The sequence below is a fragment of the Enhydra lutris genome, unplaced genomic scaffold (assembly GCF_002288905.1).
Source record: "Enhydra lutris kenyoni isolate GAN:26980312 unplaced genomic scaffold, ASM228890v2 scaffoldscaffold44, whole genome shotgun sequence".
NCBI lineage: Eukaryota > Metazoa > Chordata > Mammalia > Carnivora > Mustelidae > Enhydra > Enhydra lutris.
Genome location: NW_019154128.1, coordinates 2,123,161 through 2,140,359, shown reverse-complemented (window position 1 = coordinate 2,140,359; position 17,199 = coordinate 2,123,161).

Genomic DNA, 17,199 nt, shown 5'->3' with positions numbered 1-17,199 from the left:
TGGCACACCTGTCAGTGGTGATTAGTCACTTATGTGTGATGACACAGATATTGCATAGCTGTTCTTTATAAATGAAAGCATATGACCAGAAAACGGGACCATTACACAAGAATTACACTCTACACTGTGTGTTAAAATCTAAAAAAAATTACAGTTTAATTGACTATTTCATAGTAATTGCAGCATTTTTAAAAAGGAGTGACATAATTATTTAGAAGGAAAGTGATATGGAGGATTGATAAATCCAATATGTAATGCAGGGGAAGAAAGAAGGGAGAAAAATGTACCTCTCATTACTTCTAACTCAGAAATGACAAAAGCAGCACTAATATTTAAATATGATTCCCCCTAGGAACTCCCATTGAGTGGGGAACCCAACACAGGACTCAATCCTATGATTCATGAGATCATGAACCAAGCTTAAACCAGTATTTGGAGGCCTAAGCATCTTAGCCACACAGGTGCCCCATTTTCAAGATTGTATTAGCTATTCAAAAGTCTTTTGAATCCACAAAATTTGAGAATTAGCTTTTAATTTTCTAACAAACAAATCACCTCTCCTTTGATTTTAATTAAGATTGCATTGAGGGGAGGAGTCAAGATGGTGGAAAAGTAGCAGGCTGAGACAACATTAGGTAGCAGGAGATGAGCTAGATAGCTTATCAAACCATTGCGAACACCTACAAAACCAAGAGGAGATCAAAGAGAAGAAGAGCAACAACTCTACAAACAGAAAATCAACCACTTTCTAAAAGGTAGGACTGGTGGAGAAGTGAATCCAAAGTGACGGGACAACAGACCGCAGGGGAAGGTGCCGGCTCCTGGCAAGTGGCGGAACAACGGAGCTCAAAATCAGCACTTTTAAAAAGTCTGTTCCACTAAAGGGCATCACTCCAGAGGCTAAACCTGGGTGAAGCCCACACAGGGTCAGCGTGGCCCCAGGTCCCGCGGGGTCACAGAAGGATCGGGAGTGTCTGAGTGTCACAGAGCTCTCAAGTATTAGAGCGGGGAAGCCAGCTACAGAGACAGAGCTGAGGGGTGAGCTCTCAACTCAGGGTCACCTTGAACCATAATGCGTGGCACAGGCCACCTGCTCTGTGAGTGATATCCCAACAAGATCCGGGGAGACACCCCCTGGGGGAGCTCAGGGATCTGCGGGGTTCAGAGACTCCAGGTGGAGCTGTATGCCAGAGAAAGAGATGTTTGGTCACAGGCTGGGTGAGCTCAGAGCACAGCCGGAGGCCAGGGAGACGGAGTGATTGAGCGCTTTTCTCTGAGAGCACACTGAGGAGCGGGGCCCAAGCTCTTGGCTCCTCTGGGCTGGAGATTGGGAGGCCACCATTCTCATTCCCGCCCTCCGAAACTCTACAGAAAGCATTCAGGGAATGAAAGCTCCCGAAAGTGAACCTGAGCGGATTATTTAGCCTGGCCCCTGGTAAGGACAGGGCAATTCCGCCTGGGGCAAAGACACTTGAGAATCACTACAATAGGCCCCTCCCCCAGAATATCAACAAGAAATCTAGCCAAGGCCAAGTTCACTTACCAAGAAGAACAGCGGAATTCCAGAGGAGGAGAAAGCAAAGCATGGAATTCATGGCTTTCTCCCTATGATTCTTTAGTCTTGCAGTTAATTAATTTTTTTAATTTTATTTTTTTCTTCTGTTAATTATTTTTTAACTTTTACCCTTTCCTCTCTTAAAGTTTTTTAACTAGTTATTCTTAACAATACCTTTCATAAAAAATAATAATAATAACCTTTTTTGAAACTTCATTATTATAGTCATATTTTATCCTTCATTGTATCTAACTTTATTTTTTGTACACACGTTTGGTTTTTTCTTCTAAAAAATTTGGGGTACAACTTCTTCTAATAGATCAAAATATAACCTACCTAAATCTAGATCCAGGCTTGTTCTAATCTCCAGCCTGAGCAAATTCTCTCTAATTTCTTTTTCTTTATTCTCCCAACCAATTTACTTTATCAACTCCTTTTTTAGAAATTAAAAAAATTTTTTTTTCATCTTTATAGGCATATTCCAACCCTTCATTGTGTTTACCCTTATATATGTTTTTCATTCTTTAAAATTTTGGAAGGTAGTTTCTTCTAAGAGGCCAAAATGCTCCCCAAATTAACTGGGTGACCCTATTCTAGTCACCAGTTTTATATATATATATGTGTGTGTGTGTGTGTGTGTGTGTGTGTGTACATATATAAATAAAAAGAAAATATATATATTTTTTCTTTTTCTTTTTTATATTTTTTCCTTTTTGTTTTCTTTTTCTAATTTTTTTTCTGAACTTCTTTTTATCCCCTTTCTCCCCCCCATGATTTGGGATATCTTCTGATTTGGTTAAAGCACATTTTCCTGGGGTCTTTGCCACCCTTTTAGTATTTTATTTGCTCCTTCATATATTCTTATCGGGACAAGATGACAAGGCAGAAAAACTCACCACAAAAAAAAAAAAAAAAGAACAAGAGGCAGTACCAAAGACTAGGGACCTAATCAATATGACCTTGGTAATATGTCATATCTAAAGTTCAGAATGATGATTCTCAAGGTTCTAGCCAGGCTCGAAAAAGGCATGGAAGATATAAGAGAAACCCTGTCCAGAGAGATAAAAGCCCTTTCTGGAGAAATAAAAGAACTAAAATCTAACCAAGCTGAAATCAAAAAAGCTATTAATGAGGTACAATCAAAAATGGAGGCTCTTACTGCCAGGATAAATGAGTCAGAAGAAAGAATTGGTGATAAAGAAGACCAAATGATAGAGAATAAAGAAGCTGAGCAAAAGAGAGACAAACAAATACTGGACCATGAGGGGAGAATTTGAGAGATAAGTGACACCATTAGACAAAAAAACATTAGAATAATTGGGATTCTAGAAGAAGAAGAAAGAGAGAGGGGAGCAGAATGTATATTAGAGAGAATTATTGCAGAGAATTTCCCGAATATGGCAAAGGGAACAAGCATCAAAACGTAGGAGGTGCAGAGAACCCCTTCAAAATCAATAAGAATAGGTCCACACCCCATCATCTAATAGTAAAATTCACAAGTCAGCAACAAAGAGAAAATCCTGAAAGCAGCCCGGGACAAGAAGTTTGTAACATACAATGGTAAATATATTAGATTGGCAGCAGACTTATCCACAGAGACCTGGCAGGTCAGAAAGAGATGGCATGATATATTCAGAGCACTAAATGAGAAAAACATGCATCCAAGAATGCTATAACCAGCTAAGCTATCATTGAAAATAGAAGGAGAGATAAAAAGCTTCCAGGACAAACAAAAACTGAAAGAATTTGCAAACCCAAAACAAGCTCTACAGGAAATATTGAAAGGGGTCCTCTAAGCAAAGAGAGACCCAAAAAGTAGTAGATCAGAAAGGAACAGAGACAATATACAGTAACGGTCACCTTACAGGCAATACAATGACACTAAATTCATATCTCTCAATATTTACCCTGAATGTAAATGGGCTAAATGCCCCAATCAAAAGACACAAGGTGGGCGCCTGGGTGGCTCAGTGGGTTGGGCCGCTGCCTTCGGCTCGGGTCATGATTTCAGAGTCCTGGGATTGAGGCCCGCATCGGGCTCTCTGCTCAGCAGGGAGCCTGCTTCCTCCTCTCTCTGCCTGCCTCTCTGCCTACTTGTGATCTCTCTGTCGAATAAATAAATAAAATCTTTAAAAAAAAAAAAAAAGACACAAGGTATCAGAATGGGTAAAAAAACAAAATCTATCAATATGCTGCCTACAAGAAATTCATTTTAGACCTGAAGACACCTCCAGATTTAAAGTGAGGGGGTAGAAACAATTTACCATGCTATGGACATCAGAAGAAAGCTGGGGTGGCAATCCTTATATCAGATCAATTAGATTTTAAGCCAAAGACTATAATAAGAGATGAGGAAGGACACTATATCATACTCAAAGGGGCTGTCCAACAAGAAGCTCTAACAATTTTAAATATCTATGCCCCGAACATGGGAGCAGCCAACTATATAAACCAATTAATAACAAAATCAAATAAACACATCAACAATAATACAATAATAGTAGGCGACTTTAACACTCCCCCTCACTGAAATGAACAGATCATCCAAGCAAAAGATCAACAAGGAAATAAAGGCCTTAAATGACAACCTGGACCAGATGGATATCATAGATATATTCAGAACATTCCACCCAAAAGCAACCGAATACACATTCTTCTCTAGTGTGCATGGAACATTCTCCAGAATAGATCATATCCTGGGTCATAAATCAGGTCTCAACTGGTATCAAAAGATTGGGATCATTCCCTGTACATTTTCAGACCACAATGCTCTGAAGCTAGAATTCAATCACAAGAGGAAATTTGGAAAGAACCCAAATACATGGAAACTAAAGAGCATCCTTCTAAAGAATGAATGGGTCAACCAAGAAATTAAAGAAGAATTGAAAAAATTCATGGAAGCAAATGGTAATGAAAACACAACAGTTAAAAATCTGTGGGACAGAGCAAAGGCAGTCCTGAGAGGAAAATATATAGCGATACAAGCCTTTCTCAAGGAATAAGAAAGGTCTCAAATACACAACCTAACCCTATACCTAAAGGACCTGGAGAAAGAACAACAAAGAAAGCCTAAACCCAGCAGGAGAAGAGAAATCATGAAGATCAGAGCAGAAATCAATGAAATTGAAACCAAAAAAACAATAGAACAAATCAATGAAACTAGGAGCTGGTTCTTTGAAATAATTAATAAGATTGATAAACCCCTGACTAGACTTATCAAAACGAAAAGAGAAAGGAGCCAAATAAATAAAATCATGAATGAAAGAAGAGAGATCACAGCCAACACCAAAGAAATACAATTATAAGAACATACTATGATCAACTCTATGCCAACAAATTTGACAATCTGGAAGAAATGGATGCATTCCTGGAGACATATAAACTACCACAACTGAACCAGGAAGAAATAGAAAACCTGGACAGACCCATAACCAGTAAGGAGATTGAAACAGTCATCAAAAAATCTCCAAACAAACAAAAGCCCAGGGCCAGTCGGCTTCCCATGGGAATTATACCAAACATTTAAAGAATTAATTCCTATTCTCCTGAAACTGTTCCAAAAAATAGAAATGGAAGGAAAACTTCCAAACTCATGAGGCCAACATCCCCGTGATCCCAAAGCCAGACAAGGATCCCATCAAAAAAGTGAATTACAGTTCAATATCCTTGATGAACACAGATGTGAAAATTCTCACCAAAATACTAGCCAATAGGATTCAACAGTACATTAAAAGGATTTTTCAGCACGACCAAGTGGGATTTATTCCAGGGCTGCAAGGTTGGTTCAACATCTGCAAATCAATCAATATGATACAATACATAAATAAAAGAAAGAACAAGAACCATATGATACTCTCAATAGATGCCGAAAAAGCATTTGACAAAGTACAGCATCCCTTCCTGATCAAAATTCTTCAAAGTGTAGGGATAGAGGGCACATACCTCAATATTATCAAAGGCAACTATGAAAAACCCACCGCAAATATCATTCTTAATGGAGAAAAACTGAGAGCTTTTCCGCTAAGGTCAGGAACATGGCAGGGATGTCCATTATCACCACTGCTATTCAACATAGTACCAGAAGTCCTAGCCTCAGCAATCAGACAACAAAAAGAAATTAAAGGCATCCAAATCAGCAAATAAGAAGTCAAACTATCACTCTTTGCAGATGATATGATACTTTATGTGGAAAACCCGAAAGACTCCACCCCAAAGTGGCTAAAACTCATATGTGAATTGAGTAAAGTGTCAGGATATAAAATCAATGCACAGAAATCAGTTGCCTTTCTATACACCACCAACAAGACAAAAGAAAGAGAAATTAAGGAGTCAATCCCATTTAGAACTGCACCCAAAACCATAAGATACCTAGGAATAAACCTAACCAAAAAGGCAAACAATCTGTACTCAGAAAACTATAAAGTACTCATGAGAAAAACTGAGGATGACACAAAGAAATGGAAAAATGTTCCATACTCATGGATTGGAAGAACAAATATTGTGAAAATGTCTATGCTACCCAAAGCAATCTACACATTTAATGCAATCCCTATCAAAATCCCATCCATTTTGTTCAAAGAAATGGAACAAATAATCCTAAAATTTGTATGGAACCAGAAAAGAACTCGAATAGCCAAAGGAATATTGAAAAAGAAAGCCAAAGTTGGTGGTATCACAATTCCGGACTTCAAGCTCTATTACAAAGCTGTCATCATCAATACAGTATGCTACTGGCACAAAAACAGACGCATAGATCAATGGAACAGAATAGAGAGCCCAGAAATAGACCCTCAACTCTATGGTCAACTCATCTTTGACAAAGCAAGAAAGAATGTTTAATGGAAAAAAGACAGCCTCTTCAACAAATGGCGTTCAGAAAATTGGACAGCCACATGCAGAAAAATGAAATTGGACTATTTCCTCACACCACACATGAAATTAGACTCAAAATGGATGAAGGACCTCAATGTGAGAAAGGAATCCATCAAAATCCTTGAGGAGAACACAGGCAGCAACCTCTTCGACCTCAGCCGCAGCAACTTCTTCCTAGGAACATCGCCAAAGGCAAGGGAAGCAAGGGCAAAAATGAACTATTGGGATTTTGTCAAGATCAAAAGCTTTTGCACAGCAAAGGAAACAGTTAACAAAACCAAAAGACAACTGACAGAATGGGAGAAGATATTTGCAAATGACATATCAGATAAAGGGCTAGTGTCCAAAATCTATAAAGAACTTAGCAAACTCAACACCCAAAGAACAAAGAATCCAATCAAGAAATGGGCAGAGGACATGAACAGACATTTCTGCAAAGAAGACATCCAGATGGCCAACAGACACATGAAAAAGTGTTCCATATCATTCGGCATCAGGGAAATACAAATCAAAACCACAATGAGATATCACCTCACACCAGTCAGAATGGCTAAAATGAACAAGTCAGGAAATGACAGATGCTGGCGAGGATGTGGAGAAAGGGGAACCCTCCTACACTCTTGGTGAGAATGCAAGCTGGTGCAACCACTCTGGAAAACAGTACGGAGGTTCAGCAAATAGTTGAAAATAGAGCTATCTTGTGACCGAGCAATTGCTCTACTGGGTATTTACCCTGAAGATAAAAACATAGTGATCCGAAGGGGCACGTGCACCCGAATGTTTATAGCAGCAATGTCCACAATAGCCAAACTATGGAAAGAACCTAGATGTCCATCAACAGATGAATGGATAAAGAAGAAGTGGTATATATATACAATGGAATACTATGCAGCCATCAAAAGAAATGAAATCTTGCCATTTGCGACGACATGGATGGAACTAGAGGGTATTTTGCTTAGCAGAATAAGTCAATCTGAGAAAGACAATGATCATATGATCTCCCTGATATGAGGAAGTGGAAATGCAACATGGGAGGTTTGGGGGGTAGGAAAAGAATAAATGAAACAAAATGGAATCAGGAGGGAGACAAACTCTTAATCTCGCAGAACAAACTGAGGGTTGCTGGGGGGAGGGGGATCAGGAGAGGGTGGTGGGGTTATGGACATTGTGGGGGGGGTGTGTGATGTGGTGAGTGCTGTGAAGTGTGTAAACCTGGTAATTCACAGACCTGTACCCCTGGGGCTAAAAATACATTATATGTTTATTAAAAAAAATTATTCCCCCTAGTCTCTTGTTGCCTTTCATGGTAAGACAAACAACTAGTGATTTTTACATGGAATTTTAAACAAATCTATGCCTATTCAACATAAATGTAAAAGAGGTAGTGCTTGGTACACTCTGTCTTTTACTCTGAAGGACAATGGAATTTGCCTTGTCAAATAGCCTAGACTTATGCTACTCATTACACATGACTATGGAGCACTTGAAATATGGCCAGTCCAAGTTGGGGTCTGCTGTAAATATAAAATGCACACTGATTTTCCAGATTTTGTATAAAAATATAAAATATCTCATTAATTTTTATATTGTTACTTTTGAAATGATATTATTTTACATATATTGGGTCATATAAAATATACTATCAAATTAATTTTACCTGTTTCATTTCTAATGTGCATCACATTATATTTCTATTAGACCATCCTTCATTTAAATAATCTACAGTATACAGTTCTTGATCTCATTGAATCATGAATTCATGAAGTGCCCCCAAAACTCATGGGAATGGCCCAAAATAAACATCATGATATGAGAATTAGATATCAGTATTTGAGGAAAGTAAAAGAAATAATTTTTCTGAGTTTAACTGCATCCATTAAGAATATTTCTTAGGTGGGGCACCTGAGTGGCTTAGTGGGTTAAGCCTCTGCCTTCAGCTCAGGTCATGATCTCAGGGTCCTGGGATCGAGTCCTGCATCGGGCTCTCTGCTCGGCAGGGAGCCTGCTTCCTCCTCTCTCTCTCTCTCTCTCTCTCTCTCTCTGCCTGCCTCTCTGCCTACTTATGATCTCTCTGTCAAAAAAATTAATAAAATCTTTAAAAAAAAAGAATATTTCTTAGGTTACATAGCATATTCTTTCCATCTGATCCACACAATGTCACTAGTCACGTATCTCCGATAAGCAGATGAAAACACTAAGGCTTGAAAACACTGAGGAAGATGGATAAAGGGTCACATAAATGAATAGCAAGGCTGGACTCCAAATCCAAACCTTTGTCTTCCAATTTTTTGTCTCTGAGTTCTTTACAATTAGGTCTAAAATTTAATCACACACTATATCAGTAAAGAATCTCCAGAAAACAGAACCAGTGGGCTCAGAGAAGAGTCACAGAGCTCTGTAAGAGTGCAGATGGGTCACCTTACAAATGTATTTATCACAGTTGTAGTGAAATGTGGGTCCTCTGGATTCCTTCAGGTGGATGAACAAGCTTACACGATAAATTTTCTTTAAGGCTATCTTCTAATGTAGTATATTAAGGTAAGTTAGTCATTTCAACTTAATTTAGCATAAGCCATCTTTTAGTCCATATTTCATCCAACTAAACAAACGAACTGTTAGAGCCCTTTCTAACCCACTAAACTGCAGCATTAAATCTAGAATCTGTGCTAATAGTCCCATAACAACAAATGTGACCTTATCCAACTTTGTATTTCTTCTACCATTATCCCACACCCTTAATATCCATTCTTACTCATTTTCCTTGCATATCTGTCTATATAAATTGGAAAAATAATGTAGTTTTTTGAAGTATGGTGCACCTCCTCATGGATCATACTTTACACCTCACCTTTCAGAGCCTTTTGGGACTTCAGCCCAGTTATTTGTATAGAAGCAAAGAGAGGTGCTGGGACAGGTTCCGAGGAGAATCAGCAGTATTTTGCAAGGAAAATACCTCAGGTGATACCATTATATATTCCTAAGGCAAAGCAGTATTAATCTACTCAAACAGGACTAGAAGGGCTGTTTCTACAGGCAAAAATTATTCCACAGAATTTAGCAAATTCCTCATTTTCATTAGGATCTTCCTAATATCCCCATTACAATCATCAGGATTCTATTTCATCCCAATCAATGCCGTTACTTTGATCATAGATACCTTGACAAGCAGAAAATTCATTTTGTGTTTTAAGTCTGTCACTTTGTAGGATGAAACTCTAGGTCTGATTTCAAGTCTGTGGTGATAGGACATAAAGGTTTCTTTCCAGCAGGCATAGGAACTTTCAAATCATTTATGCAGCTTTTGGACTGGGAATTTGAATCCCTGAGCTCATCTCTTTCTCTTCTCATTTTCTTCAGTTAAATCAGGAGCAACTAGCCAATCTCATTACGCTTGTTGGTTTGATAAAAGTCTTCTAAGGTATCAATTGCATGGTCACTAAGAATCTTGCTTCTTGTAAATATCAGATTAAGAGTATCCGGGAGTGATACCTTGTATATATCTACTGCCACATCACACCATGGTCTACAGTGTTCTCTTAACTAGTGGAAATAAAGTTATTATGTCATCAAATGTCATCAGATTCAAAAAACAATTCTAGAAACAGAAAAACCAATTCAGAGAACTCATCCTTTAGATTCTTTTCTTCTAGAATAAATCTCAGTAAAATCTTTATTAGTCTATATTAGTCAGGGTTCTTTAGAAAAACAACAAAGAATATTTTTTTAAAGAGAAATTTATTTTAAGGAATTGTCTCATATGATTGTGGGGACTGGCAAGTCTGAAATCTGTAGGGCTAGTCAATAGGCTGGAAATTAAGGTAAGAGTTGATATTTCAGTCTTAATTTTGAAGTGCACAGGGCAGGGCAACCATACTGGAAACAGGCAGTGTTGCATTCTTAAGACAAAATTGCATCTTCTTTGGGAAATCATGTTCCTCGCTCTTAAAGCCTTCAACTAATCAGATGAAGCCCACCCACACTATGGAGGGTACTCTCTTTCACTCAAAGGCTACTGATTTAAATGTTAAATGTATCCAAAAAAATACCTTCACAGAACATTTATACTGATGTTTGACAAGTCTAAAGATAATAGTAACAAAACAACAACTAACATTAGTTGAATGCTTACTAAGTACTAGGGTTTGTTACATATTATAGACTCAATAATTCATTTTCTTTTATTATTTATTTATTTATTTGTTTGTTATGTTATTCACAACAAAATACATTATCAGTTTTTGATGCAGTGTTCCAAGATTCATTGTTTATGTGCAACACCCAGTGCTCCATGCAATATGTGCCCTCCTTAATACCTACCACCAAAATCACCTATCTCCCCACCCACCTCCCCTTCTAAAACCCTCATTTTGTTTTTCAGAGTCCATAGTCTCTCGTGGTTCATCCCCCCCTCCCAATTTACCCCAATTCGCTTTTCTTTTCCTTTCCCTAATGTCCTCCATGTTATTCCTTATATTCCACAAGTAAATGAAACCATATGATAATTGACTCTCTCTGCTTGACTTATTTCACTTATTTCACTCAGTCAGATTTATTTAAATCTTCTCCAGTCTCATCCATGTTGATGCAAAAGTTGGGTATTCATCCTTTCTGATGGCTGAGTAATATTCCATTGTATATATGGACCACATCTTATTTATCCATTTTTCTGTTGAAGGGCATCACAACTCTTTCCACAACTTGGCTATTGTGGATGTTGCTGCTATGAACTTTGGGGTATATATGGACCTTCTTTTCATTACATCTTTATCTTTGGGGTAAATACCCAGTAGTGCAATTGCAGGGTCATAGGGTAGCTCTATTTTTAACTTTCTGAGGAATCTCCACCCTGTTTTCCAAAGTGGTTACCTCAATTTGCATTCCCACCAATAGCATAAGAGGGTTCCCCTTTCTCCATATCCTCTCCAACATTTGTTGTTTCCTGCCTTGTTAATCTTTGCCATTTTAACTGGTGTAAGGTGGATCTCAGTGTGGTTTTTATTTGAATTTCCCTGATGGCCAATGATGATGAACATTTTTTTCCATGTGTCTGCTAGACATTTGTATGTCTTCTTTGGAGAAGTGTCTGTTCATGTCTTCTGCCCATTTTTTGACATGATTATCTGTTTTGTGTGTTGCTGAGTTTGAGAAGTTCTTTATAGATCTTGGATATCAGCCCTTTCTCTGTAGTGTCATTTGAGAATATCTTCTCCCATTCTGTGGGTTGCCTCTTCATTTTGTTGACTGTTTCCTTTGCTGTGCAGAAGCTTTTTGTCTTGATGAAGTCCCAAAAGTTCATTTTTGCTTTTGTTTCCCTTGCCTTTGGAGAATTATTTTGAAAGAAGTTGTTGTTGCTTATGTGTTGAAGAGGTTACTCTTGTGTTCTCTTCCAGGATTTTAGTGGTTCCTGTCTCATGTTGAGGTCTTTGATTCATTCTGAGTTTATCTTTGTGTTTGGTGTAAGAGAATGAATGGTCAAGTTTCATTCTTCTATACATAGCTGTCAAATTTTCCAGCACTATTTATTGAAAAGACTGTCTTTTTCCACTAGATATTTTTTCCTGCTTTGTCAAAGATCAATAATTCATTTTATTCCCCATGAAAACCCTATAATAGTTGTCTCTATTTTATAGAAAATAGACACACAAAATGGCTCAGGAAACTGTACATAAGTCCTACAGCTAGGAAGTGAGAGAGTCAGGAATCAAACCCAGGCAGTCTGATTCCTGAACTGATGATCTTAGTGGGAGGTGTGGAGTAGTGGCAGGGAAAAAGGAGCATTATCACCTAAACTACCTGTGAATGTATTGGAAAGAAATTCTCAGTTTTCTCACGTTAACCTTGATGGAATTTATGATAACTAGTGTTCAGGTGCTTTCTTTTATAAAGCCAAATAAGAATTCCACTTTGGATAGCACTTAAGGAGAAATGAGTATACAATTTATTAGCCAAAGGCTGAGGTATGAGAATGTCTTATTATAAAAATACAGATACAGTAAATTATATGTTACATATACTGTATATGGGTATGTATAACATATACAATATATATAATGTATGCATGTGCATTTGCATACATCTGTATGTAATAGGATATTGGTAAGATGGTGTTTGATATGGCACATATTAAATCTCTGGAGTGGGAAAACGAAATCTTAATAAAATACAAATGCAGGTCCCTTAATACAACAAGAACTAGGAGGTGTCATTTGTACTTTGACAAGAAGAGATGCTCTTAGAAAATAAAAATTGTTGATGCTCCTTCTTGGGTTTTGTTTTAGTAGTTAGAGAGGGAAAAGGAAAAGGAAAAGGCTCACATTGTAAAAACGATCAGTTTACATGAGTTTTATTGAATTGTTTTCTGTAGCACACCTAACTAAGTTGTCACTTCGACAGGCTTTTAGAAACCATCACTCAACTGTACTGAATTATTTGGCTCATGAAAAATAAGTAGTCTAAGCCAGACCCTTTAATATCATTCTATTTGATGACAGAATTCTGCTTACCATTTATTATTCGTTGTTGCCAGACTGAAGGGGTAAACTAGGTGTCTTCTGCTCTGTCTAGCGGTTAATTCATTCAACTGAGAGGTGACATTCTTTCAGCATCCACACTGAGGCAGACACATTTGGAAACTACTGAGAAGGGATAGTCAAAAGTGCCAAAATAGAGCTTTGCTAGTGTCAACAGCAGTTCCCTCCACCCCCACCCTCTGAGGGAGTTTGACTAGGAATCACATGTTGTAGCAGCCTAGATTGTTAAATAGCTTGCTATATATGAGATGTTGCAATCCCTTCGCTAATTATCAAGAGACGATTTTAACACTCTATAAGCAGAGCATGTTACTTTGCAGAGCATAGGAATTCAAAGGTCTTTCCCCTTTCTCTGCCTGGTGAGAGTATTTAGCAATCTGGATTCTACACAAATGTCATTTCCTATGTGAAATGATGTAATCCGGAAAAGCAGTTCATTCTTCCAATCCCTATCCACCCATACTCCTTTGCACATGTCTTAAATATAACATTAACATTCTGTAGCATGATTATCAGATAATGTCAATCTCACCAGTTATGACCATGTGTCACTTAGAAAAAATTTCGTATCTTAATTATATAAACATTCTCTGAACTTAGAGTTTGGGAGTTTTGTCTTCTCAATACTTTGATAAGATAGAATTCCATGTTTTTTTTTTTTTAAGCAATTGGAGCATAAATAAAGTAAAAAAGTATAGAGAGGTCAAATATGTGAAGGGAATTTCCACATAATACAACACCTAGAAAATATGTTATTTCTTTTTTTCAGGTATAGTAATGTTTAACAGAGAAATAGGAGAGCAAGCTGTCCATCTTTGAGGAATTGTTATCAGTAACAATAACAACAGTAAATAAGAGCTAAAACTCATTGAATAGTTACTAAAAATCCACTAGGTGGCTTATATTAGTGCAATTCCTTTCAACCACCTTATGATGTAGGTGTCATCAACTCAACTTAACAGGTAATAAACAAAGACTTACAGAAGTTGATTTGGTCCAAACCTTCATACCTAGAGTGGAATCCCTGACCTTTTAACCCAAGCCATCAGATGACTTAAACACTACATCTGGAATGTGAGAAAGTTCAACCCATGGTTTGAATTAATTGCAGAATGACAGCATGTGAAATCCTTAGATGCATAGAAGAACTACATGTCTGACTTGTTCTTTCCTTTTTGGGATTGTGGCAATACCACTGGGAAGGAAAAATGTGACCTTGTTAAATCTAGGACAAGGCTAATGACAAATTAACAGTGTCTGCTAGTAGGAGAGTCCTTATCAGTGGGATGTTTTCATCAGGATGCACTTGGTTATGTAGGATCACTAATAGTAAGAAACTGTAGGCATTTATGAAATATAGCTCCCTGGATAACTCTGAATATATCTGAAGGTCACAGTAACTATGCAGCTATCTGAAGGTATTTCATAACTTAAACATCTCTTATGTGTAAATGTTGTGAATGCACATCTCTTTGAGACCATATTTTTTTTATTTAAATGATTTTATTTTATTTTTTTAAAGACTTTTTATTTATTTATTTGACAGAGAGAGATCACAAGTAGGCAGAGAGGCAGGCAGAGAGAGAGGAGGAAGCAGGCTCCCTGCCAAGCAGAGAGCCTGATTCAGGACTCGATCCCAGGACCCTGAGATCATGACCTGAGCCGAAGGCAGAGGCTTAACCCACTGAGCCATCCAGGTACCTGAGACCATATATGTTAACTTAAGCCAGAACATGATAAAATTCTAAAAAAAAAAAAAAAAAGAAAGAAAGAAAGAAAAATTTTAAAAAAGCAGTAGTAGCAATGCTCTAGGAGTCCCAGACTCTCCATACTTTTGTATGGATGCAAAGAGGCAAAGCATCTTTGATTTACATTTACTTAAATCCCAAACATTATGAGTGCATTGTGATGTGAATTTTTTGTTTTGTGTTCTGTGAGTCTTGTGTTATATAACATGTACAGCATTTATGAAGTACTCATTTGATATGAGAACTTAAGTATGTTACTTACCTCTCCATATGGATGTGTCTAATAGAAATAAATAAAAGATAACTTTAAATACTTTTATGTGAACCGTTGGTTGTCAACCATGACTGAAGATTAGAATCATTTTGGAAGCTTTAAAAAATATACGTAATCAATGAACTCATAGCAACTGTGACAGAATCTACTAGTTGCACACCAAGATCTGTCCTGCTTTTCTTCCATAGTAGTTATAGTCAGTATATGGCTGAACAACAAAAGATTGTACTTTTCAGCCTTCTTTACAATGAAGTGAGTGAAGTTATTTATTGGAATATGAGCATAAGTGGTATGTGTCACCTTGGTCCATTCATGTGCTATGTCTCTCAGAGCAATCTTTTTTTTTTAACTGACCAGAAGCTGGGCATAGAAATCTAGCTTTGACTATGCAGATAATTAAAGGGGAATAGGTCCATGCTGTCCAGGCTGTTCAAAACAGTAATTGCTAACTACATATGGCCATGAGAATTTAAATAATTTAAATTTAAATCAAATTTAAAATTTGGTTTCTCACACTAGCCATACTTTAAGCACCAAAGCTTATGGTGAGTGACTATCATATTGGAGAGCATGAGTATAGAATATTCCCACCACTGTGGAAAATATCTTGGACAGCAGTGTTCTAGGAAGTGGAGTAGCCACATGACAGAAGCAATCTGCTTCCACGAAAGAAAGACCCACCAGATGATCTAGAACTTTGGACTGTCATATGAATGAGAAAGACTTTCTTTTATTAAACCACAACATTTGGGGACCTATTTGTCGCAACAAATTTGCCCACCTTAACATTCAAATCAATACAATCCAATTTTCTAAGGATGGTGTCTATATGTTAATATTAAAAATAAAAGCCAAATTATTCTATGTACAATCAGTATTAGGCACTCCTGATATATTGTTTTCTAACATAGACTGAAGCAACTCAAGAGCAGGAATTTGTCTTGTTCAGCTCTGTATTACCAGCACTTAACACAGGGCTCTCTAGGAACACATTTTAAAAATATGATGATGGTAGCTATAATGAGTAATACAGAATGTGTTTCTTTGTGTCATAGCTATCTGCACCCCTTCATGAGACTCTGCAGTTTTAGGAGCTATTTCAGTTTCTTCTGCTTCTTCCTCTGCTATACCCACCAGGATAAATAGAGCAACACAGGGTTGCTCTCTTGGGGTTCATAATATTACAGTTTATTTTTATTTACTTGACTTCTCTTCACATACAAAAATTCTTTTGAAGTTTTTATAATCAGAAAATACATTTTTAATAAATCCTCTTTCTAGGGCAAACTTTCCCTGCAAACATCAATGGATTTCTTAAATACAAAAACTGCATGTAATCCAAAATATAGAGAAGTGATGTCAGCAAATTGGCAAAGTAGGTAGCTTGAAGCTTCTGTCTCCACAAAACATCAAAAGAAAGAAATTGAACTAATTTTTTCAGAATTCTAGAAAACAGTCAATAGTTTGCAGCAACCTAGAAAAAAGACAACTTAAAATGTTTGGACAGTTTAGTAACATTTTTATTTGCCTGTGTCCTGCTCTCATCCTTGGCTAGGTGGAAGTCATGAAGAAGGTGCCCATAGTCCCCATGTATGTAGCACCTTGGTCTCTTGTTCTGAAAAAAGCAGAAAAAAATCTCATTAGCAAACAATTGTACACATCTGTTCTAATCTACCTAGGGACTACCTGAAGGATGGACACAAACCTGGAATTCACTGAGGCTGGAGAAGCTAGGGGCATTGTTCAAAAACATTGACAGCAAACTAGTGATCTACAAATGTCTGGAGCAAAAGATTATGATTGAGACCTGCAATAATCACTTAAAATCCTAGGGAACAACTTAGGGGTGGGGAGAGTTTCTTTGGCAAATTGAGATGCTCAAAAGTATCCCTGTATACAAGAGAATTTAGAAAGCTATGCACATGCTCAAAGAAGCCCTGAGAAGATCTTTAAGCCTTCAGACTGGGTTGATCACTATGCTCTGTAAAACTCCTGTTTTGAAGGAGTGTCCTAGAACAGATTCTGAAAAGACTGGGAGGTGTGTTTTTTTTATTTTCTTGTGTACATGCTTTTCTCGTTTTTTGGTCTCTTTCTCTCTCTCTCTCACACACACATTAGGAAGTGTTTAAGGGAATCTTTGTCAAAAACACTAGCTGAATATAAGTTAAAAAATAGACTTCAGAGATTGCATATGATGAGGAACACAGTCTTTGCAAAATA